We start from the raw sequence: 23,382 nt of genomic DNA, 5'->3' as shown, positions 1-23,382 counted from the left end.
TTCCTTTGTTTTGCACTGCCCCAGGCTCAGACAACTTAAAATGTGTCATTGGTTCCAGGCATTGACTGTACAGAGGGTTGTCGAAGTTAAATACTGAAGTTGTACCATTTTTTTGCACTACCTCTTAAAAAAACTATCGTATTAATGATAATTTAAGTTTTTGGGGATAGAAAAGTTTTACGGTAAAAAAAAAAAAAGCCTTCTTTAATTTGTTCCGTGTGGTATCAGACTCAGAGTCGAGCCGCTGCTCCTCCACATTGAGAGGAGTCAGATAAGATGGCTCTGGCATCTGATTAGGATGCCTCCTTGATACCCCCATGGTGAGGTGTTCCGGGCATGTTCCATCGGCAGGAGGCCCCGGGGACAACCCGGGACACGCTGGAGAGACTATGTCTCCCAGCTGATCTGTGAACACCTTGGGATCCCTCCGGAAGAGCTGGAAGATCTGGCTGGGGAGAGGGAAGTCTGGGATTCCTTGCTGAAGCTTATTCCCAGGATAAGCGGTAGATAATGGATGGATGGATGGATGTTGAGTGTTAGTTTCACTCCCAGAAGCGTTAAAATATATATATTTTTTTCATTGCACGAACACTTATTACACAATTTAGCTTTAGGTTAATTGATTATACTCACTTCACCCTAAGCGTAAAATCATTACATGACAAGGACATGTACATTGAGAGAATTTTTCCCTCGTTGCGGTTGTATGGCAGGAACTTATCTGACTCACTGCCACTTTCAGTCATAGTGACCTCGTTGCTAAAAAAACAACAACCTACAACTTCTCTGATACAAGAGTGAACTTAATCCGTCTTTGGTTATTTAGCAATTAAACATGAACATAAGATTATTAATAAAAAAGAACAGTCACATTTAACTGTAACACTTTGCACTCCCAAGATTCTTTGCGGCAGAGCAGTTCTACACGAGTGGGCGAAGCTTACTTTGATTAACTCTATGCAGAGTTGGTTAACATTAAATAAATTAACTCTGTCAAATAACTCCAACACCGACTCCCACCTAAACCAGACAGTGTTCAAAATACACTTTGTGGATTGAAATCAACTCTGAAAAATTGGACACCAATATTTTAACACTCAAATTTTTGCTGCGTATGTGAAGACCATGGTAATCCTCCTTTAGCTTTCAGATGAAGCTTGACATATAGGTGGTGTACAGACGGAAGTGTGTATAGAGGCTTTGGTGCTCACCACAGAGCACCGCTTCCTGTTTGCTCACATGTCATTTCTCATCAGCGTATTCTCACCAAGTCACAGCTACATTCATCTCTCAACGCTGTACAAAAAGACGGTTCGGTTCTCCGAATTGTATTTTACGATTTCATACTGCTAGTCATATGTCTGATCTCATACATAATATTGAGATGGTCACGCTCTAGCCTACGACGCCATAACCATTTCATGACTTCTCATCATTTAATGCTGTATATTTTATTACTACTACCATTAAGTATCCTCTATTAAGAGTTGTCCTTACTAGGGAGTTTGTTGTAACTTTTTTAAATACGTATTTAAATACTTGGATCAACTGACCAAAAACCCTGTGGATTCGCGTTTACTATTGTAGCATTGCACCCCGCCACCACCACACACACACACACGCACACACACTTGAACGCCCAGAACCCTGCCTCGGACGGTGAATAGTTACAAAGCCACGAAGGGTATGGACTTGTATGAACCGGTCCGTGGCAGAAAGAAGGTTGGGGACCACTATCGGCCATAAAAGGCTTTGATCGGCGATTACCGATCATATACTTTTCCACGAAAATTGGCCGATCATGATCAGTGGCTGTTCGGAGCACCCCTAATTAACATTACTGGATGTGAAAAAGCTAAAATTTGCATAGTGATTTGCTAGCCAACACAACTTGTTTTCACTTACGTCTTTATTCTGCAGTGTTTATTATAAACACTCACTGTGCTAAAAATAAGGTAAATATAACTTCCTTCTGGGATTGGAATAAATTAATTGAACTTCCATTCATTTTAATGTGGAATATTATTTGATTTGCAAACGTTAGAGGTTGCAAAGTGGTCACAGAGGTTGTAACCACCGTATATGACTTAATTCTTTCAATATGGTGATTTTTAATCTCGAATATCTGACCTTTTGTCCGAAAAATATAGTTTTCCCCTCTGAAAATCAAATCACCTCCCCCAAAATATACAACACTTATATGCAAGATTATGATTTGAATAGTTTTTTTTTTGTTTCGCATATATATAATTTTTCTTGCAATTACAACTTTATCCTATGACTATGTTCATAGTTAATTTTAAGGCCTTTTATGTGACTATGACCATTTTCAGATTTTCTGACTTTTAATTGTTGCCTTTGTCACACTCCCTGACCTTTGTGACACTGGTTGCACACTGACAGTGAATCTCAATTAAGCCTGAGATGATGTCACCGTGTCTTGTGACGGAACATGATCCCTTCATCTTCAAGTGAGGGGAGGAGGACTAAATGACTGCATTCTTTGTGCCTCCTACAGGCAGTAGTTGTTTTATGAGTTGTTGTTGTATTTGTTCTGCACTCCCCCGCATGTCCGTTGCTAAACTGCCCGCTGTGATGAGTATAATAGGCTCACGTTTCTCTGTGAAGGCTCTAGGCCTCCCTTTTTTGTTTTTTTTATCAGGTCAAAGTCTACAGTGGGTGCGTACCTGTGTTTACCTTCACCTCCTCCGCTGCAGGAGAAACCCGTCTATCGTCTTTCTCGCAGCCCGGCCCTTTGGCTGAGTCCCTCCCATCCCCCTCCTTCCCTCCTCACCTCCATCCAATCCCAGAGAATGCACCTGAGCAGATTTGCCTGCAGGGCTCCGCACCTAAGCGAGCGCTGATTGGCCAGGTGGAGGCTGCCTGCCCGGGGGCCGCTCTCTACCAATGGCGACGAGGCTGCGTGACTCATAGGGAGAGAACGGCTCGCTTCACGACACTTCTCCTTTTTCTGCCTCCAACTCATTCGTCGTCTCGTCTTCTTTTTTTTTTTTTTTTTTTTTTACCTGCCCCCCCACCTCATATTACAGTTTGTCGCCGTGAGAAAGAAGGTGTGGAGCGGGCCTTTGGTTGGTTGTTGCACACCTTCAGTTGTCGCTTTAAACGCTCTCTTTGGATTACCCCCCCCCCACCTCAACAGCTCCTCGTTTCGCCCTTTTGTTTTTGACTTTTTCATTGGTTGTATCGTTGTCAACGCTTGTTTTGATGCTTTCCGCGATGGATCTGGTCACCTGCATCCTGTTCATTTGAGGTTTGTGGTAGTTTTTTCTCTTTTAATGGACTTCAATGCATGGAGGATCGGAGCGTCTGTTACAATGCAAAGAAAAAGTGACATGTTAAGGATTTGCTACAGGGCCTTTGCCTACAGACGTCAATGCTATTCATTTTCAAGGGACAGTTTACATACTTCAAACTTTCTATGTTAAAGACAACTAGTAGGTTCGGAATTTAATTACGATTTACGCACCTCGGTCTGGCTGTGGCTCATTGCCTTATATGGCGTGCTGTAATAAGGGCGGGAGCTGACAGTTTTGCAAGGCCCGCCAAACCGACCAAGCCCACATGTTTTTTTTTTCTTTTTTTTAAATCATGGCGTAATAGTCACTTCAGTACAGTGCATCACTTTTGATTCCATTTTCACTAGTATCTAGTTTGCAGCTGTTGTTTTGTGTGTTGTTTTTGCCCGCTGCTGTCTCTTTTGCAATAAGTCAGACATGCATGGCTTCCCAATCAAATGATCATCAGAGCAGAATGTTGTTCATCTTGTAGCTTTACAAAAAGGGGGGAGGTGTAAATGGCCATCAGATGATCTTGATTTCACTTCACTTGGGGGTTCAACCGCAGTGTCTTGTTCCTCTTGTATGCAATTCCCCCCCCCCCCCAAGCTTTTGCAGCTTTGTGTGGAATACCTCAAACTCCACAGATGCATGTTGCAGCTTCCTGTTTCGGTAGAAACCGAGGCTGGGGTCACGTTTAACGTGAAATCTGACTTCACAAGCAGGCCACTTTAGGCAAAAACGCACCTACGCTTTAGGATGTTCTCACTCGTTCGGCAGTTGGTGGCTGATTTGGTTGTCCAGTGTCATTTGGCGCTAGAAGCACACCAGGAGAAACTCTCCTTTTTAGTGTATGACTCCTTGGTTTGGATGAATAGTCTGCCTGATTTTGCATGTTGACCCAGTCACACTGTGTGATTCCCCCTCTCACGTCACTGCTTTGCATTGGAAATTAGGACCAGCTCACGACTCCCACTCTGTTTATATAGAGACTGACGATCAGGTGATGGGGGTGGTCAGCAGTGGTCACTCGGTGCCTCCTTTTAATACAAACCCAAGAAATGTTGAAGCCTGTCAATACATGATTTGGCACTACATGACAGCGGCTTTGGCATATCAGAAAGGAGGATGGGTGGAGTACCAGCATGCTGGGATATGTACGAATTTAGTAAGAATGCAGTTTCTGGTAATGTCACTCCAAAAGAGATTTGAATTACCTTCACTGAAAGAGTTAAGATGCAATTGTTGTTTGGCTTTTAAATGGTTATCAGAGGTGGTCCATTTAGCACACAGAAGAACCAGTTCCATTGATGGTGGGGAGTTCCAGTGAATTACAATGACAAAATAAACAAACACTACAGTAACGAAGACAAATTAGGATCGAAAGACCTTGGAGGAGGCCTTATCCTGAACTGGTCATTTTACGTGGGCCCGTCCATGGTGCTTGCTGAAATCTCTACCATCGTTTTTAAATGTCATATGTAGGAATAATAACATAGAGATATTTCAAGCGAATTTTGTTTCCAACCTCCTTCTTACAGTAACTTGAACAAACTGTTATTCTTGACATGTGATTTCAAAACCCGTTATCCATCAGTTGTTGTGTATACCTAATAATATGAGGAGATTAAACAATCGTATCTTTTTACCGTGGGAAACCATGACCATAATGTGGCTCGCAACAAAAATGTGTTTTACACCTCTGTTTTAACTGTTAGCGCTACGCCAAGCTAGCTCATTGCTAATGCACTCAGTGACATTTGTAACAAACTTGCCTGGGGTAAATTTTAGTAACAGTACAAGTTTGACATTTATCGGAAAAACGCTTGACCATACAATCCAGACACATTTGCGGAGCATGAGTTTACACATTCACAACTAACTAATCTTTCAGGTACAGCTCTACCAACCAACCAACCAAGCTTGTGCTCCAAACCTCTACCCCAGCTACCGACCAAGCTTATGCTCTGACTACCGACTGTACCTCTGCTCCAGCTATAAACCAAGCCATTCAAAAAGCTCTCTCCTGAAGAAACACTGACGTGTCTGAACTTAAGACCCACAGTTCCTCGATCTTAACCAAAACCCTGACAACAGAAACTCACTTTAACACAAAGGAAGAGGAAACAAACAGCAATAAATGACACACCTGTCAAGCAGACACCGTGGGCCCTATTTTCGTTCTGAGCGCAAGTCAAGAGCAAGTCACAGTATTGCTATACACGTGTAGAGTTTTCTTTCATTTCCTATTTTGCTAGACCTTGCAAAGGTAGAATTAGGCATTTGCGCCATTGTGGGATGGAAGTAGTCTTTTCCCGGCTAGTCCTCGCGGCATCCCTCATTTGCATTAAAATGAGGGCGCTCCAAGCGCAGTAGGCTTGAGTACGCCGTGCTTGACATTGTGGAAATAGATATAAACTCGTTGGGGTCTGTGCATGACATTGGCAGGTAAACTGCAAGCTCTCCCTTTGCGGATGATGTAGCCGGCCGTGCATGTTACTTGGGGAGAGACTACCCTTTACCGCCTATTGTGTGTCCGTGTGACCCATCCACCCCACCGCAATGACAGTGGTGCTATTAAAATATTTTTCAGATTGTAATGGTTATAATCCGTTCAGTGAATGGATTTCTATAATGATACAGATGGATTGTCCCATGCTGGTGTCTTATTTATGAATGAAATCTGATGACTTCCACTATGCACATCTGTGAAGCCCCCAATTTGTCTGTGTAAATTAATTTATATTTGTGTAAAAAAAACATATTTTGGAATGTGCTGTCCCATTTTTATTAATAAAGAATATATTTTTTTGAATAAATTGTACGTTCCTGTACAATTTTAATTACAAAACAATTATACGTTTTGTGCAAATTCAATTTTTTACAAAAAAGTACTATTTTTGAGGTGTAAAATGATGCAAAAATAAATAAAATCTGTTTTGGCGCACTGTTTGGCTGAAAGACAAAAAATTAGTTGTTTTTTAGCATTTGCATGCTATTTCCATGTCGCTTTCTCCATTCCACTCACTCCCTGTTAAAGATTGTGGTTCTTTGCTGTCTCCAACTTGGAAAGTAAAATGGGTAGGGAAGATTCATATGTAACACCCCTGCCCAAGAGCCTACTGCCTAAGTGTCACTGAGCAAGGCACTTGTATATATGTGCAGTATGTGTGTGTGGCCGAAGGAGATACAGTGATGCGTTCAAGGCCACATGCGAGCCCTGGTTCATTGCAAGCCAGCCTTGATAAAAATAATAATTAAAAAAAAAATCAATTGAGCAACCATCTGCCAATGTTGCAACTCTCTCATACTCTGAGCGTGCTCGGACTAGCAGCTTCACTATTTCTTTCTCTATCTATTTGCACTCATTCCCAGTCAGTCTTGAGAGACACCGTTTTTCTTCTCCTCCTCAGACTTTTTTTTTGTGACGCAATTCCGGCCTGTATTAAACCGCTCTCTGTTCCTGAAACTCAGCTATCTTTCATTCAGACTTTCCTTTTTCCAAGTAAAGTTAAAAGGTGTGTGTGTAGTTTGTCAGCAAAGAGGCCGGATGTTTGACTCATGACACCCACCTGACCTAAAAAAAAAGAGGAAAAAAAAGTTTAAGAGCAGGTGAGGGGGCGGGGAAGAGAGTTGCTGTTTGGGGAAGTCAGGTCGCACCCTCCGATAACACACGCACATGCACACACTTGTGGTTATGCAAGGTTCCATGCTGGTCAAGGCTCAAGATTGTGTAATTGTAATCTCATCTCAACATGCTGCTTGCCTGCAGACGTCGTACTGTCACCTTAAGAGAATGTTGGCTATTAGCTTTAATTGTTAGCAAATAACCTTTAACCAGTTCGATTCCGGCCTCGGCCTTCCTGTGTGGGGTTTGCATGTTCTCCCCGTGCCTGCGTGGGTTTTCCCCCTTACCCCCTTCCCTCCCCGACTAAAGGTAGGATAACGGGACGGCTAAGAGCAACAACTAGCTTCAGGCCGTTAAAACAAAAGGCGTTAGCACAACAACATTAGCTCCTTACTGTCCGCCCAGCGTGTGGAGGTGAACATGAGCCTGCGCCTTCATGTCGCCTTGGGGTTGCCTCCCAAGCAGTCGCGTGCGGTGTCCGACACTGCTTGTAGCCGCCACCTTCTGCCTGAGTGAAGCGGCGTGAGAGTGAGGTAAGCCCTCATCGAACAAGCGCCAATGTTCAGCGAACAAAAAGTTCCAGCGAGGAGGCTGACCGCACAGCCGAGTGTGGCCGCATTGGAATGTGCCATTTTGGCTGTTACGTTCCAAATTGGACAACACGCCGTTGTAGGTTGAAAAACTGGGGCCATTCCTCATCCAAATAAATGTGCACGTCTACTCATTCCCACTTCAGTCTCTGTAAATATCCTGACTGGGGTTTAATGCCTCGCCCGTCCTAACCGTGATCAGCAAAGAAGCAGTGTTTTTTTTTTTTTAAAGCAAAGAAGCAGTGTGTGCTTGTCCCAGCACAAAGCTATGTAGCTCTGCTCACTTCCACATTTCCTCATTCTCATATAAATCAGCCAAAGAGAGGTTAATCCTTTTGATTTGTTGAAGTGGGCACTAGTAGGGATGTCCACACAGATTTTGGTGCCAATTGATCGCCGTTTTTGGACGTTATAAGCAATGAAAGTATAATGATTTCCAATGGAGAGTTTGGAATCGGTTCCTCGCGTGACTCCGGCCGAACAAGGGTAGAAAGGTCGGGGGCGCGGCCATTGGCCTAATTAACGAGAGGCGTTATTCATGCAGTTACTTATTTCCTAATTTCTCCAAAATGAATGGATAAAATAGAAAATGGCAAGTCTTTTCATTTTCTGGATCAAAAAATATATAAAATGAACTTGTTAGTGAAAACATGGCCATCCCGGCCACTCCGTCCCTTCAACTATACTGTCGTATTAGTGTGATTGTGGTCAGTAATCTGTAGGTTGTTGTTCACACAAGGACATTGAAAGTCTGTTGCTAACCAAAACAGTAGCACATACAGAGGCACCTAAGCAGGTTCTCGGGTGAATGAGCTCGTGGGGTTTTACCGGCCAGAAATGTTTCTCCAGTAGCATCTGTGATCACACCACACAGTGTTGTGTGCATTCATTATTATATTCTAGGTAGCTATGCACGTTCAGATCTAGCTTGCCTAGGATCTCTGTATTTTCTCAATAATTTTAATTTGATTTTACACTCCCACTTGCTCTTTGACTTAATAATCATTATTTCAATATTTTCCCCCCAGAACCTTTTTATTTGGGAGGAAATTTGCGGAGCTCCCATGGTTGCCAAACGATCAAGCATAAGTTCATCCTCCTATCTTTATTAACACTTGTGTCCTCTTCTTCCTCTTCTCCCTCACAAAATTAAATTTAGTAAGCGAGACATACAATGCGGTGGGGCGGGGGGTTGGTGGTTTTTACGCTGTAAAAACAGCATGCTGGATTGCAGTGTAAAAATTACAGGCAGTCAATTAGGACACAATACGAGTTCATACACTGTAAAAAAAACAGCATCCGAAATAGCACCGTCAAAAAAATCAGCGATGTAGCGACTTCGCGGAATCACGACATAGCGAGGGACCGCAGTATATTTTTACAATCTGTGAATAGGTGAATCTGCAGGTGTCCAACCGCGAGTATTTGGGGATCCACTGTAGTTGTTTTAATTATATTTAACGTTAACTTAGACTTTTCTATACATACTGTGTATAAAAGTATAAAAACCTTATATTTGTAATTGTATTATGCATTAGTAATATATAACACACAAAATAATAATAATGATAATGATAATAAAGTATTGATATTTTGCATGACCTGCCCCAATTGATGATATTATTTTGAATATGGGTACGGACAGATAAAGGCCTCACTTCCAGTGAAGGCCTTACCACCTACACCAGACATGTCGAGCTCCGGTCCTCAATGGCCGCTTTCGTGCCTTTTTTCCAGTTGTCCTTGCTGCAGCACACCTGATTTAAATGATCAGCTCATCAACAAGCTCTGAAGAAGCTTGATAACAATCATGATCTTTTAAATCAGGTGCGTTGCAGCAGGGAGAACTGGAAAAAAGGCACGAAAGCGGCCATTGAGGACCGAGTTTGGACACCCCTGGCCTACACTAATAGACACCTGCTACACTGTGACTTTGAGTCCTATATCTTGGTAAGAACAATGCCCTCTGTAAAATTTTGTTTGTACAATGGCCTGTAGGTTTACTGAATGTCAGATAAAAGCAGTTAGTAGAAACTCATAAAAGAAATGTAATCATGAGGTCCTTTCAAAACCTTTGTCAACACTGCTCTGTTCAAAATATACGTTGAGTGCAAAGCTGTCTGGTCTCCACCCTGTATGAGGTCATGTGTTTCCAAACACAGAGTGTAAGATGGAGTTGCGTGTGTGGGTGGGTGTGTGCGTGTGTGTGTGAGCGAGCATTTTACAGTGAGAGAAGTTTACAATGAATGCATCTGTGGCTCCATATGAAGAGTACAATTGAGTTCCCTCATGGATCCACATGGAAAAGTGTCTGTGCTCTCTTGACCGCCGGGAACGTCTCAGCGTGTGTTTCTTCATTTCCAGATTCATGAACTGATATAGTAATCCAGTGAGGGATATGGCGGTTTAGTTAATCATGCCATGATACCCGGCCTCGAGTTTCTTGATTCTTGGCTCTCTTGGGAAACTAAAGGGTGGCAAATTTGGCAATTTAAATCAGACTGAATGATCTTAAGTGGTTTCTCAAAGCGTTCAAATTCTACTAGTCTGGATCAGGGGTGGAACGGAGCGTATTTTGCTCAACCCTGGTCTAGATGAATAACAGCTCAATATCCTGTTGTATTAAACATAATACGCTGTCCATGACTCATTATAGTATGTACCTGTCATATGTGGCGCCGCCACACGTCTTGTCAACAAATACCAAATATTCACAACCTGTGGATAACACATGTCTAAATTCGATTCTTAACTCATTCAGTACCACACTTTTTCAGATCTATTGTGAAATGACATCTAAATATGTCATTGGGATAGAATGAGCTAATAGGAAATGGTTATTTGTTTCTATTGATAGATGGTATTTTTTTTAATTAATAGAATTGTATTATTATTATTATATAAGCAGTATAGATAATGGATGGATTATTATTGTTATTATTGTTATTATTATTATTATTGCTGTCAAGAGATTAAAAAAATAAATTGAGAGATTAATTAATTATGATCTATAATTACCATAATTGATCAAATGAATCTATTTTTGATCCCACTTAAAAATTGCTATGAAAAGTCACAAAGTCCGTATGTATGTACAGCACCTGCATTTATGGTGGATATCGTTTTTTCAATTATTTAATTAAATTATTTTTCAATTATGCAGTCATTTGCCACCTTGAGGAATTCCTTGGCGCATTTATCAGCCAAGTCCTGGTTTCTGTTTTCACGACCATCAGTGCAAAATGAGTTGAAGTTCCACTCACCATCAATAAAGTGTCCAATCACCCCCAAATAACCACCAACTGTGAGTTGAGATTCAGTGATCTGCGGTTATAGCAAATTTGCCCAAATCATACATCATACATCTTGCTGATTTTAGTCATCACTGCAGTCCTGCATGGTGGTTTGTATGATGGGTTATTGGAAGCTGTTTGCAACACCTCAATTAATCCCTCATGCCTATTCGCTTTGCAAGAACATTCGTCAGCCTGTCGGTCGCAGCGCAGGCTTTTCTCGAGTTCAGTTTGGCGAAGAGCTTTGCAATGGCTCGCTACATCAGCGTCTTCGTTGCTATCATTATCTGTAGCTTTAGTCGCGGCTGGCTACTTTGCTTTTATGTGGTAAGCTTCCACAAAATCCAAAATAAGCGCAATTTTTTTTGTAATTCTAAAGAATTGAACACTCACTTGGATGGAAAATTATTCATATGTAAATCATCACTTGCGAAGTATCTGTAGTAACAAATACAAACAAAATACATATGTATTACATATGAATAAACAGCCTATTTTTATAGCTCTTTGTGCTCGTGAGAGTGAGACATGGGATACATACTGTATTCACATGAATGTACATTTGTAATAAAGCAAGGTGCAGCATTTGTACTTCTAAAATATATTCAGTGATTCTAACAGACCCCCCAATGCGTGATGTCACATTTGTATGCTACCAGAGGGGCAGGCGGTCGAATGAGTGAAATAAGAGAAGTCTGTTATTTTGCGATACCGGCAGTGTTTCAAATTAACCGGAGGCAAAAACGAAGTTGTTTTAAAGCAGACGCTTTCACTTGTATGTTTTTTGTACTTGTATGGATAAAAATCTGTAGTGGCGTTGTTTTACTCAAAACAACTTTTCAGATTCGATCCCCCTGCTCTGCCAGCACTTTACCTGAGCGCATTTTGGGCTCCGGATGAAGTCAATGTCGGATATATGCGACCTGGCCGTTCATACTGCCGTCGCATTGGAAAAGATCGTATACCTATCCGATCTAGGGCCACACATGAAAGTTGGACTTGCGCCGTTCAGAGTGTCATAAAAAAAATCAGATACTGGTCGCATATGGGCAAAAAAATCTGATCTGGGTCACATTTGCCTGCGGTGTGAACCTAGCCTAAGATATCTGTGAGGTGTGAGTGATGTCTGTTGATGTTAATATAGTTCATGTAGTGTAGCATTAAACTCTTTTTTTTCATAAACTTGACTTTTTTAGCTCTCTGGCGATCAAATCAATACATTTTGGTGCCAGATGTCACACTTTGGCAACAGAGGTTTTATTTGTATTTTTTTTTTTAACTCTTTCACTGCCAGACATTTTCCCTAACGTTTGAAAAAAATAGAAAAAAATACAAATAAATTCCCGGGATTGAATGGCTGTACTGTGAAAAGACAAATAAATATGTCCTTGGCAGTGAATGAGTTTAATGTTTCAAGAATACCATAATCTTCAAATTTAGAATAACACTTGAAAAATGAATGGGGAGGTAAAACATTCATGCATTCATTCATTATCTTAATGGTTTGTCATAAGCAAACCTCCTTGCAGAATAGATAGATGTAGCTCTCCTTTCCCATATGCAAGGCCTTTGCAGTACATTAATTGTTCCATTGTATTTTTTCACGTCACTCGAGTGGTGACTTATTGCTTGTAACACAAAGCAAAAAATTTGACCAAGCAACGGTTTGGCACTCCAAAAACTTGGCAACTGGGGCACTTGTAAACCAAGGTACCATTGCATTAAATCTGGTTGTTTTAGTCGGGAGTCTGCTAAAATACATTTCATCCCTAAATATATTTCGGTTCCCAATTAAGAGCCATGCGTCAATTTAGTAAATTGCCGGTTTATTCACATTTTTTCTCCATAGATTCCTGTTAATTCCCATACAGTTTCCAATTTTCAGTATTTCTGGAATTTTGCAGCCCTAATCCTGGAAAACTAATAATACTAATTTTCAAATTCTAAATGTCTACAAATTTTTGGAACACTGATAGAATGGTGCCAGTCTTAGCACTACTAGCCTGATATGAATTGTTATTTTATTAGCTCGCTAATGCAGGTAATGCCTCTGTCGAGTGGTTTCTGGGAGCAGATGCAGCTGTTGAAAATGAATGTTAAGCATATTTAATTTAATTTGCTTCACAAATGTGCATACGTTTTGTTTCGAAGTCCCGGTCCACTCTGTGGAAAGCGGGTCTTTCGTGAAGCCCACCTGCTTTCTCCTTCTCATGAGGCCTCTCCCTGTGTTGGTCGCTGGGCAACAGCCACTCCTTGTTTACCTTTGTGTATTTTGCATAGGGGATTGTCATCAGAAAAAGACCCCCCTCTGTCAGACCCTCTTCGTTCAAGGGTTGTTGTCGGTCCAGCCAGCTGTTAACAATAAAGACATTTTACCGAGCAAGGGATCTGTCTTAATCAAACGCAATTATTGCAATCTGTTAAACATTAACACTGGTGTCAATGTGTGGTTACACAAGGCTTCAAGCAGGAACTTTATTATGGTTCATTGTCACCTGAGCGCCATAAAGCTCCGTACTTCATGAAACCTTTGGCAAATATTGACCGGCACCATCCCTGTACTTCTTCAAAGAGGTGGGTGATTGAACTGTGTTCGGCATCGTGAATTAGTTTGGACTGAGGGTGAGGGGTTTGGGGGGGGGCATATTGTTGGAAGAATGAGTTAACCGTCATGACCTGTTGACTTGTTACTTTACAGTTTCACCTCCCTCCCATTCCACTCCTCCCACCGCTTTTCAAGTATGCAGCAGAGTGATGACGCAGCACTTTAGTGCTATGCTTTACAGGCACGAAGATTCGATAGAATGTATTGGCCAGCGACAACCAATACCACACTGACCTATATCAAGTGGTGTGAAATCAGATAAGCTAAGCTGTCTCCGTGAGTCCTGAAGTGGGGGATGAGAGGACAAGAGCTGATATTAATTCAGTAGCGGTGGAATAGTGGTTGATGTTGGGTTGTTTGGAGTACCTGCTCACTAAATCAAGTGTGAAATCAAGCAGCCAAGTACTATTTTCGGTGATCTGGTGATTTCTGAAGATGTGTCTGTGAGCAAGCAGTTCTGAATTTTGTCACGTTGTGATTTTTCAGTTGAGCTAATTTACATAATACCGCCCAAACACAAGCAGCATTGGATTTTGTTGGATGCTCAGATTATCTTCTGATGAGCGACACAAACATAACATGATTGTTTCCTGTACTTGCCAACGCTGTGGCGTGGGTGATGTTTTGGTGTATGTGTATTGTGCTTGGCATTGGCCTCGCAGTAGAGTGTGCAGGGTGACAGAACAGTGACAAATGCATCGTGTTCTGTCATACTGTACTTGAAAATTAAGTCTGAGGTTTGGGATTTGGGTCCGGGCGCAGACGGCTGTGTTTCTTTGTGGAGTTTCTACCTGTGCTTGCGTGGGGTTTTCTCATTTGATTCTGGTTCCTCACTCATTCCAATAAACATGAATGTTAGGTTTTCTCGAAGACCATCAATTGGACATTGATGTGATTGTAAAGTGTGATTGCTTGTTTGTCCATAAGTGTCCTACGATTGGCTGGCGAACAGTCCGGACTGTACCCTGCCTCTCGCCCAAAGTTAGCTTGGTTGGCGCCAACTCACCCATGACCCTAATGAGGACAAGCACTCCAAAAAAAAAAAAATAGGCTGTATTAAAACTTTTTACTTCTATTAGGCGTGAAGCTCATTATAGACCATCGTTAAAGGGGAAGTCATCCCAAACATATTTTTTTCCAGAATATGTTCTATGCAAGCCCACTAGTTGAAACAAGGCATTCTGATAAAGATTGTGTTTGTGGAATAAGAGTTAATCCACCCGTTTTTAACCATCTCTGGGGACGGCTATTTTGTCACTTCCGTCGACTGAAAATGACATCACAACTGCTCAACTGCTCAGGCCTCAGGTAACGCCTAATCACGGCTCACCTGTTTTCTGAAGATGAGGTGAGCCGTGATTGGTCGTTACCCAAGTCCTGAGCAGTTGTGATGTCATTTTTGGGAGAGATGGCTAAAAAGGGGTGGATTTTGCTGCTTAACTCAAATTCCACAAACGCAATACTAATCAGAATGCCGTGTTCCAACTAGTGGGCCTGCTGGGAACATATTCTTGAAAAAAATATCTTTGGGTTGATTTCCCCTTTGAGCCCATAAAATACTGAAGGACAAAACAGCTTCTATAACCTTAAAGCGCAAGCTTGACCCCAGAGTGTGTGACGTTTCCGAGGGGCAGGAAAACAGGTTCACTTGGATCTCTCCTCTCCGTGAGGGCGTGTCGTGTTTGCTCCACATTGCGACGTGTCTCATTATGGGTGGACACATCAGCCAGCTCGCCTGTGTCCAGACCTGTTTGGTATGCAGCGGCAGCAACCTGGTACCCGCTTCCCGGGCCCCGCCTTCCCATTATGCCATCTGAGCGCAAAAAAGACAGCAAAGTTCATAGATGTCGCTGATATTTCCACACTGGCATCAGGTTAACAATCAGGAATGTTATTTGTCATGTTTAAAAAAAATTTTTTTTTTACTCAAGCCCATTTTAGAGTTTGCTGCGGATATGTTTACATACAAACATAAACACTGACGAGAAATCCGTCTTTCATTGGCCATGCAACATTGCTCGTGTTCGCCTTCAATTCTCGTCAGTTCACTCTGGAGATGATAGATATTCAAATATTAGATGATAGATTTTCATAATTGTCTGAATTTGTAGTGTATAACTAGAAGAGAATACGACTTTCCATGTCAGGTCACGCATCGCATTGCTCGCACACACATAATCAAGCCTTAACAACAGCACCTTAAGGATGAAGCATCTCAAATATGCCCACAAGAACGAGATCAGCAGGCAACACACACACTCCCGCTTTGCGTCATCGCTATGTTTAAATATATAGTAGTCATCAGTAAACCAGTAATTCATATTGACACACATGTTTGTGTGTCTTTTCTAGTCCAATTTATGCATAAAGTGCTTGAAATCACACAACCTATCTCTATCCTAGCTATCTCACTCAACTGTTGGCTTGTTAGATAACCGAGAAATTAAGTGAAAGCATTGACGTCAACAAAGCTGTTAAGGTGCTTGAAAGGCTTCAAAATCTGTCTTCAAAGTACATCTGCACAATGGCACAACTACGAGGAGCATTTACTATCGAGTACTGGCATAGAAAAAGGAGTTCAGGGAGAGATTTTCTCCCATCCTCATATCTTCTCAGTTTCAGTTTTTCTTTATCTTAAAAGTGTCTCTTGTAAAATATCACTACATTTACAGTTGGATTTTTGGATGCTGACTGCATGACAGGAAAATATATTCCTGACAAGATCCAGATGCTACCTCTTGGCATGTGCCGGTGTAACTAATGTTTGAGGGCATTTTCAGAAGAAGCTATCTGCAATTTCCTGTCCTTGTGACACACGGCCCCTTGCTACATTTGGAGAAATGAACTTCTGTTTGCTTCATACATTGTCAAGCCATCTTGTGAACATGATTTGAATGCTTTATTTTAAGTTATCCATTTATTTTCAATTTAGTAAATTCACTTTATCTACATTATTAATGTGTAAAATTAAGCAGCCAAATGCAGATCTTCTCATCCTCTTACGTTGTTTTTTTTCTGTGGTTGTGTGTGTCTTTTGTTGTCTACGTGTGGATGATTAGTTAGGTTTTTGTTTAATGGGATATTGAATATATATTGCCACTTTGCCCTTTAGAATTATTTGTGGAAATTATATTACGCGAGGGCAACGTGCTGTTTGCAAAGGAAGCGCGGGGGATGTCAAGAAGTTTCCGTGTACACATGTTGCTCAGAGTGTGGTTTAACAGACAGGAAGTAGCTGCTCTGCGATGGTTTTCCTGCCAGTGCCTAATTCGCAGGTCAGTTTCTGGATGTTGCTTATGCTTTGCTCTATGTCTCTATACTATCCCTTATGTCCGGATAATAATTCAGTATCAATGTATACAGTGTTAGACACCTGATCAATATCAATAGAAATTGTGCCGAATATATAATTAATACAAAAAAAATCAGGAAGGAAACACTGACCCCGGCATTCTGTGTGCTTTAGGCAAGGGCTACAGTATGACGTGACACAATTACAAGCAGCTAAGAGAAAATCTGGGGCGCAAAAGTGTGTTTTGAGTGCACAAAGACCGTTTTTGTCAACCTTGTTGGCCAAATGAGCAAAGAAGACAATGGCGAACCACCAAAGAAGAAGTGCATGTGCGCGCAAGCGTGTGTGGCATACTTACTAGAGATAGGCCCGGAGCTGGCCGTCCCAGACGGACGCCATTTTGTGGACGGTCGGATGGAGGACGAGAACTCTTTTAAACAGGGCGGACTAAGCAAGGGGGTAGGTTTTCGTCAATTATTTTGCAATAATTATTTTTATTGAGAAATAACGCAATAAAAAGTCCAAACGTACAACAAATCCCAATAGTATTGTGTTATAACGCAATCTTAAAATAGTCTCGTGATGTCCCCTGGCTTGCTCCAGTCATCATCGTCATCTTCATCATCAACATCTTCATCATCATCATCACCTCACGACGGTGGTCGCTGGCAGATAAAAAGCTGTCTTAGTTAAACAGTTGGAAACAATTCAATCCACTGATGATATGCCCAGCCAGTAAGTGGATGTGCATAGGAAATTATGCTGCGGCATTGGGGGGGGCGGACGGACGGGATGTAAGGACAGAAGCGCATTAAAGGGACGACAATCATTTTTATGAATAAGAACAGAAGGATGAGGACGGAAGGGTACCCAGGTCGCGGATGGAGGACGGACCAGCAAAAAAAGTGCCCAGCTCTGCTAATTATTATTATTATTATTATTTTTTATTTTTTTTTTTTCATTTTTGTTGTAAAATTCTTACAAAGTTCAGGGATTTCAGGGTCATCAGCATGTCCTAAATGTAAATGAAAACTTAAACAATAGCACCCTACAGTTTTCGACAGTATATAAAGTTCTCCAAAATTTCAAAATGAAAGAAATGTTTAAATTTCACTTTGTTTTTATTTCAAACTAAAACAAAAGGTGCAGAGTGTTCCAAGAGTCAGTAGAATCTCTTATAAAGTTAACAGAAAATGAAATAATTAGCTGTAGCTGTAAATGTATCAACGATACAGCTATGGAGCCGCATCTTCCGCAAATAAGCATTTACGGTGCACTGCTGGAGGAGCATGGATGTTAAGAACTTTTGCACATTACACTACATTACAATGTACACAACAACAGTGTACATTCCTTGAAAATGTGTTTTACTATCAGATAGTGTGAATGGTATTTTCCCTCTTGATAGTTGTGCTCTATTTATTTTCATTTTAATCAATGTAATTGTTTTTCTAATTTAAAAAAAATCTGTAATTATCCATACTGAGTCTGACATCGCCCAGTCCTACTAAGCACATTGCATTTTATTTGATCTTTATATTGACCTGTTTATTTGGCTTTAGCATAGTTGCGTTGACCTCTTATTACAGGTTGAATAGTTTGTTCAAATAAAATGACCTGTCTTGTTTTTATTGACCAATATGAAATACTTAATCGTGACATACTTTTCAGCCATATCACCCAGTCCTGCTATCCCTATTTCTTACACACATAAACACAGACACACACACACATACAGTATACAGTACCCTCCTTAATTATTGGAACCACTAATTAAGATGTGTCAAAAGCCTTAAAACAAATTCACATTTTATTGCAGAAGCATACTCTCATACTGAAAATTGTAGAAATGGGTCATCAGACACAACATCAAACTCGTCCCCGGGCCATCTCAATCCCAGACCTCAACCCCATTGAAAACCGGTAGAATGAGCTGGAGAGTATCGTGCAGAGAGGACAAGACTTATAGGTCGCTGGATGATTTAGAAAGATTGTGCAATGAGGAATTGTCGAAGAGGCCTCTTTCTGTATTCTCCCATCTTGTGAAACATTGTAAAGAGTAGATTAGGTGCTGTTTTGCTGGATTGTGATCATTTTTCCCTGCCCTGTGGAGGTTGGCAGTGATGTCACTGACTCTTCTCTGTGGGTATTTCTTCACAGCTCTCACAATGTTGCTGTCATCAACTTCTGTTGATACCCTTGGCCTACCTGTTCGACGTCTCTTGCTCAGTGCACCAGTAGTTTCTTTCTCTTTCAGGACATTGTAAATTATTGTATTAGCTATGCCCAATGTGCAATAGCTCTGATCTATTGTCCCTCTTCTCTCAGCTTCAAAATAGTTAGCTTTTCTCCCATTGACAGCTCTATGGTCGTCATGTTTTCTAAACAGCAAATCGCCGCTGTCCTGTGAAAAACACTTTATCTCCAATTTTGGAAACTTTTTAAATTTACACTTGAATGCGATTTCCGTAACGCGGAAACACGATTCAGGTAAAAATAAGAAAATGAAAAAAAATGGCGATAAGTGTTTTTCACATGACAGCGACGAAATGCAGTTTTCACAGGTGAAACCCAAAGCCTAAAACAAGCACCATCGAATGTTGAAGCATTCAATCTAGAAGGCAACACACCTGAGCAGCGAGAAACGCCCATCAATCACATGTTCCAATACTTTTGCACACTTGAAATTGGGTTGCTTCAAACAAATGGCATCCTGTCCTGAGTTGTTTAACACATCTAGATGTAAATAACATGAAGTAGAAGCTAAAGTTATGAACTTTTGTCTCTTATTCATCTTTTGATCTGCAACCCAAATGCCTTCATCATACAACAGAAAGAAAGAATTGACCTTGTCATTCCAATACTTTTGGAGGACACTCTATGTATACATTATTTTTGTGTGTACAACAGAGGCCTCATCTTCCTTTAAACAGCCACTTTGTCAGTGAATACAGACAACTGCTGTTTAAAAGAAGCATGCGTCCTTCTCTCTGTCTCTCTCTTAGCCTGAGTGGAAAAGTACAAGGTTCGTAGGAGATGAGATTAAATTCCACTCGTCTTTTTGGCCCCGGCACAGCATGCCGGCCTCGAATGCCCTCTGATGAGAGGCTCTGATGGGCCTGCTGCTGTTCATTAAATGCCATTAGGCTTCTGGAGATGCAGTTAGCCGTCAGCGCAGCCGCGTGGCTCGCTGCCATAGTTTGGCGAGCCCTTTACGCCACTTGATTGTCATTTGCAGTTTGCATGGTGAGACATGTTGTGGTTTTACAAGCAAGTCTGCTACGTTCAGACCGAACATGAAATACCGCATCACTTTGTGTGTGTCGCGTGCGTTTGCTCGCGGGGGTTGTTTTTGAGCAGAGAACAGGAGGGGCTCCACCAGCAGGAAAAAAAAAAAAAATTGGAACATCGCGCGTGAATCTGGTGGCTGGTGGTATTTGATATAAATGGTATTTTGGTTGACAGTTGGTCAGCTGTAAACGAGTCAATCCACTCCAACTTCCTCGCTCCCCATTCTCCAAGCCTGATCCTTTTTTGGCTCGGTCCTGGCTAGTATTGGAGCTGGCTGTGTTTTTTATGTTTTGGTATTCATAAACTTTAAAAATTATTTTTATTTCTCCACACTGTGTGTGTGTTTGTGCTTGTGCTGTTGCTACATGTGAACTAGTAAGGTATTGATAGCTGGCCTTGTTGTGGAACTCCGGGTGACTGTAGACCACGATGCATTTATTTCCTCCATTGTTCTAGAATCTCAACTCAAAAACCACTTGCATAGGACGCTGTGTATGATGTAGTACATTGCCAAAGTCGATTGGTTGCCGCGAGGCGATTTGTTTGATTCGCACCGCCAGAAACGCTCACCTTGCATTTGATCTGAACGTAGCATAAGGCTGTACAAAGCACTAGTTAATTTTGTGCAAGGTATATTGTCCTCTTAAATTAGGCAATACCATTCTGCTCAATGGACTTCTGTGATCTGTATTAAGATAAATATTCCGTTTTAACTTGTTTGCTAGGTAACTGGTTCTTGTAAACGCTATTTTTGTGAAGTGGTGGGACACGGGGAAAGGAAGAATCAGAATAAGAGTTTTTGTCAATTTTTGTTTGATTTTATACATCATGCAACGGTGGCACAGTAGACGAGTGGTTAGCCCAAGTACCTCGCCGTCCAGAGGTCGTAGGTTTGATGTGTGGATTTTCTCCCAGTTTCCTCTCACATTCCAATATTTTGGGTAATTGACTGCTTTTTGTCCATGGGTGTGAATTTTGGTGGCAGTAATTGTTTGTCCCTCCGTGCCCTGGGATTGGCTGGCAACCAGTCCAGGGTGCATTCAGCCTCTCAACCAACGTCAGCTGGGATGGGCTCCAGCTAACCCGCAACCTAAGTGAGCGTGCACAGAACATGGCTGGATGAATGGACACTATGCCTAAAATGTAATGAAATGTGTTGATAAAAATGTATAAACGAGATAACCCAAATAACAGTCCGTTACATCGGAAAGATTCTAATCTGGATCCAGAGGTCTCGTTTTGTTGCATATTGACGTAACGTTATGTTTTCATTCATGAGCTGAGTCATGCTTTGCCCAGGAGAGCGCCAGAATTTTCCCTGACGCTTGTTACTTGTTGCATAGTTTTGTGACAAGCGACTACAAGCTGCCAAAAGAAAAGGAGCGGGGAGCCGCTGTCCAAAGACTGATGATCTCCATCCCACACTACCCACACTGGCTATCGCCGAGCTCCAGCAATGAGCGTCATTTCATTGAGTCATTTCCTTGACAGGAACCCGGCAGATCCTGCAAAAACAGCGCCTGTGCTGACAATGTTCAATAACATGGTGGTGGAAAGCCCATATGGTGTCTGCCAGCATACTTTAGGAAAGGTTTTTTTTCTTTTCATGGAAATGTTTTTCTTTGTTGGTCGAGTGTCTGGGTGACAGCCACATGTGTCAGTCAATGTCTTTATATGACACCAGTGAAAAATCACATTGTTGGCTTAGTCCCATTGAAGCAGACTTTTGGATAAACTCAAAGGGAGTATACTACCATAGTTTGGCTAAACAATTGAATTACTCATTGTCAGCTTGACAACGAATGGAATGAGTAATGCATAGCAGCTGCTTCCCACTAGATTTCAGTGAAACAAGTTGGCTGATTTAGATTTTCATAATATCGTTTCTGTTATTTAATTGTTGGCTCAAGTGATGTGTTCCACTCACAAAGTTGTCTTGACAGGCTTATTTTTCACTTTTTATTTTATTTTTTTTTAACAAACAGACAAGCTGACTATTTGTTGGATGGTACCACTTTATCTTTGTTGTCGGTTCATCATAGAAGTATTTTGACTTTGCCGTAAGACTCATGGTGGTGCATGATATGCTGTGAGGCCTCCAACACAAATACTAATACTGGAATAGTGACAACAGTGCATGACGTGAGATGTCTCCCAACCAACCAATGACATAACGATTTATAATACTCATGATAGTGAGTATGCTGCGAGACCTTCAGAACAAACATTGATGCTAGAATAGTCAAAACAATGCACGATATGCTGTGATGCCTGCTTAATGAATAACAATGTCCAGTATGTATGTAATAATGATATACTGTATCATAATTACTGGAGTGCACGCTAATCTGCGATGCCTATTTATGCTGCAATTGTCAAGACAGTGCATGATATGCTGCAGTACTTCAAAGACTGTCCTGTCTTGAAGGCTGTCCTGTGAAAAATGTCCAATTTTGTCTTTTTAAAAAATTTCATGTTAATGGGATGTCTCTAATGCGGAAACCCCAAAGTAGCCGGAGTAGCGTGGCAGGACTTGACCGGGTTAGCGTGCCAGGACTTGGACCGGGGTAGCGAAGATCGGCGTGAACGGGGAAGCAAGGCTTGGCGTGAGCGGGGAATTTAAGCTTGTTGTGAACGAGACAAAACAATAATCGCACCAACGAGACTTCACTCCACTAAGGCACAGACAGACTAGGACAGTATAGACATAGACAATGACCCAACCAGGACGGAACAAAAACTAGGAACTTAAATACAAGCATACTGAAGAGACAACGGAAACACCTGGACAAGACACATGAGATAGGAGGGACCTGATTGGCTAACACTGGGGATTGGAATGCACACAGTTGGACAAAATAATCAATGATGAGACAGACACAGAAACAATGAGATAACAAAACACAGACCAAATATGACAAAACTAATCGGCTGGATCGGATTGGCAGATAATTTGCATTTTTTAATGCAAAATCGGTGATCGGTTGTATTGTCATAATTTAATGATCGATCAATGACGTCATTGGGCAGATCCGCAAAATAAGACATTCCAGCAAACACAATGTCATTCATTCAGAGATGTTTTATGCTACCATTGTTTATAATCCGGTAAATTTGGAGTATTGTGGTCGACTATACAGTAAATAAACAATTTGTTTAACTAGATTGGGTAGATTGATCCATTTTATGATCGGATCGGTTATCGTTTTATTTAAACTCACCGTTCATTGATCGGCTCCAAAATCCTGATCGTGTAAAGCTTAGTTACAAGGGTATGATATGGTGCAAAGTGGTTGAGTGGTTAGCACAGCCGCCTCAGCTCTGAGGTTGAGTGTTCGAATCCAGGTTCTGACCCTCCTTTGCGGAGTTTACATGTTTTCTCTGCCT

At 41.4% G+C, this 23,382-nt stretch overlaps 1 protein-coding gene across 3 annotated transcripts in view; it reads left to right on the top strand.

Annotated features, from left to right (window-relative positions):
* elf1 (E74-like ETS transcription factor 1) overlaps positions 1 to 23,382 on the top strand; it is a 61,353-nt gene that overhangs the window by 13,529 nt on the left and 24,442 nt on the right. Inside the window, exon 1 of one of the 3 annotated variants that reach the window (XM_086023448.1) lies at positions 2,959 to 3,271. The exons of 1 other annotated variant lie outside the window; for it this stretch is intronic. The gene's annotated coding sequence lies outside the window, so the exon portion shown is untranslated. Of the gene's footprint in view, positions 1 to 2,958; positions 3,272 to 9,361; positions 9,465 to 23,382 lie in introns of those variants that run through there. One more of the 3 variants, XM_086023450.1, reaches the window with a different exon arrangement.

Source organism: Filicampus tigris, chromosome 2 (genome assembly GCF_054856515.1).
Source record: "Filicampus tigris isolate MCC_2025a chromosome 2, RoL_Ftig_1.0, whole genome shotgun sequence".
Lineage (NCBI taxonomy): Eukaryota > Metazoa > Chordata > Actinopteri > Syngnathiformes > Syngnathidae > Filicampus > Filicampus tigris.
The sequence above is the reverse complement of the archived record's forward strand: the minus strand, read 5'-3'. Positions and strand labels throughout refer to the sequence as shown.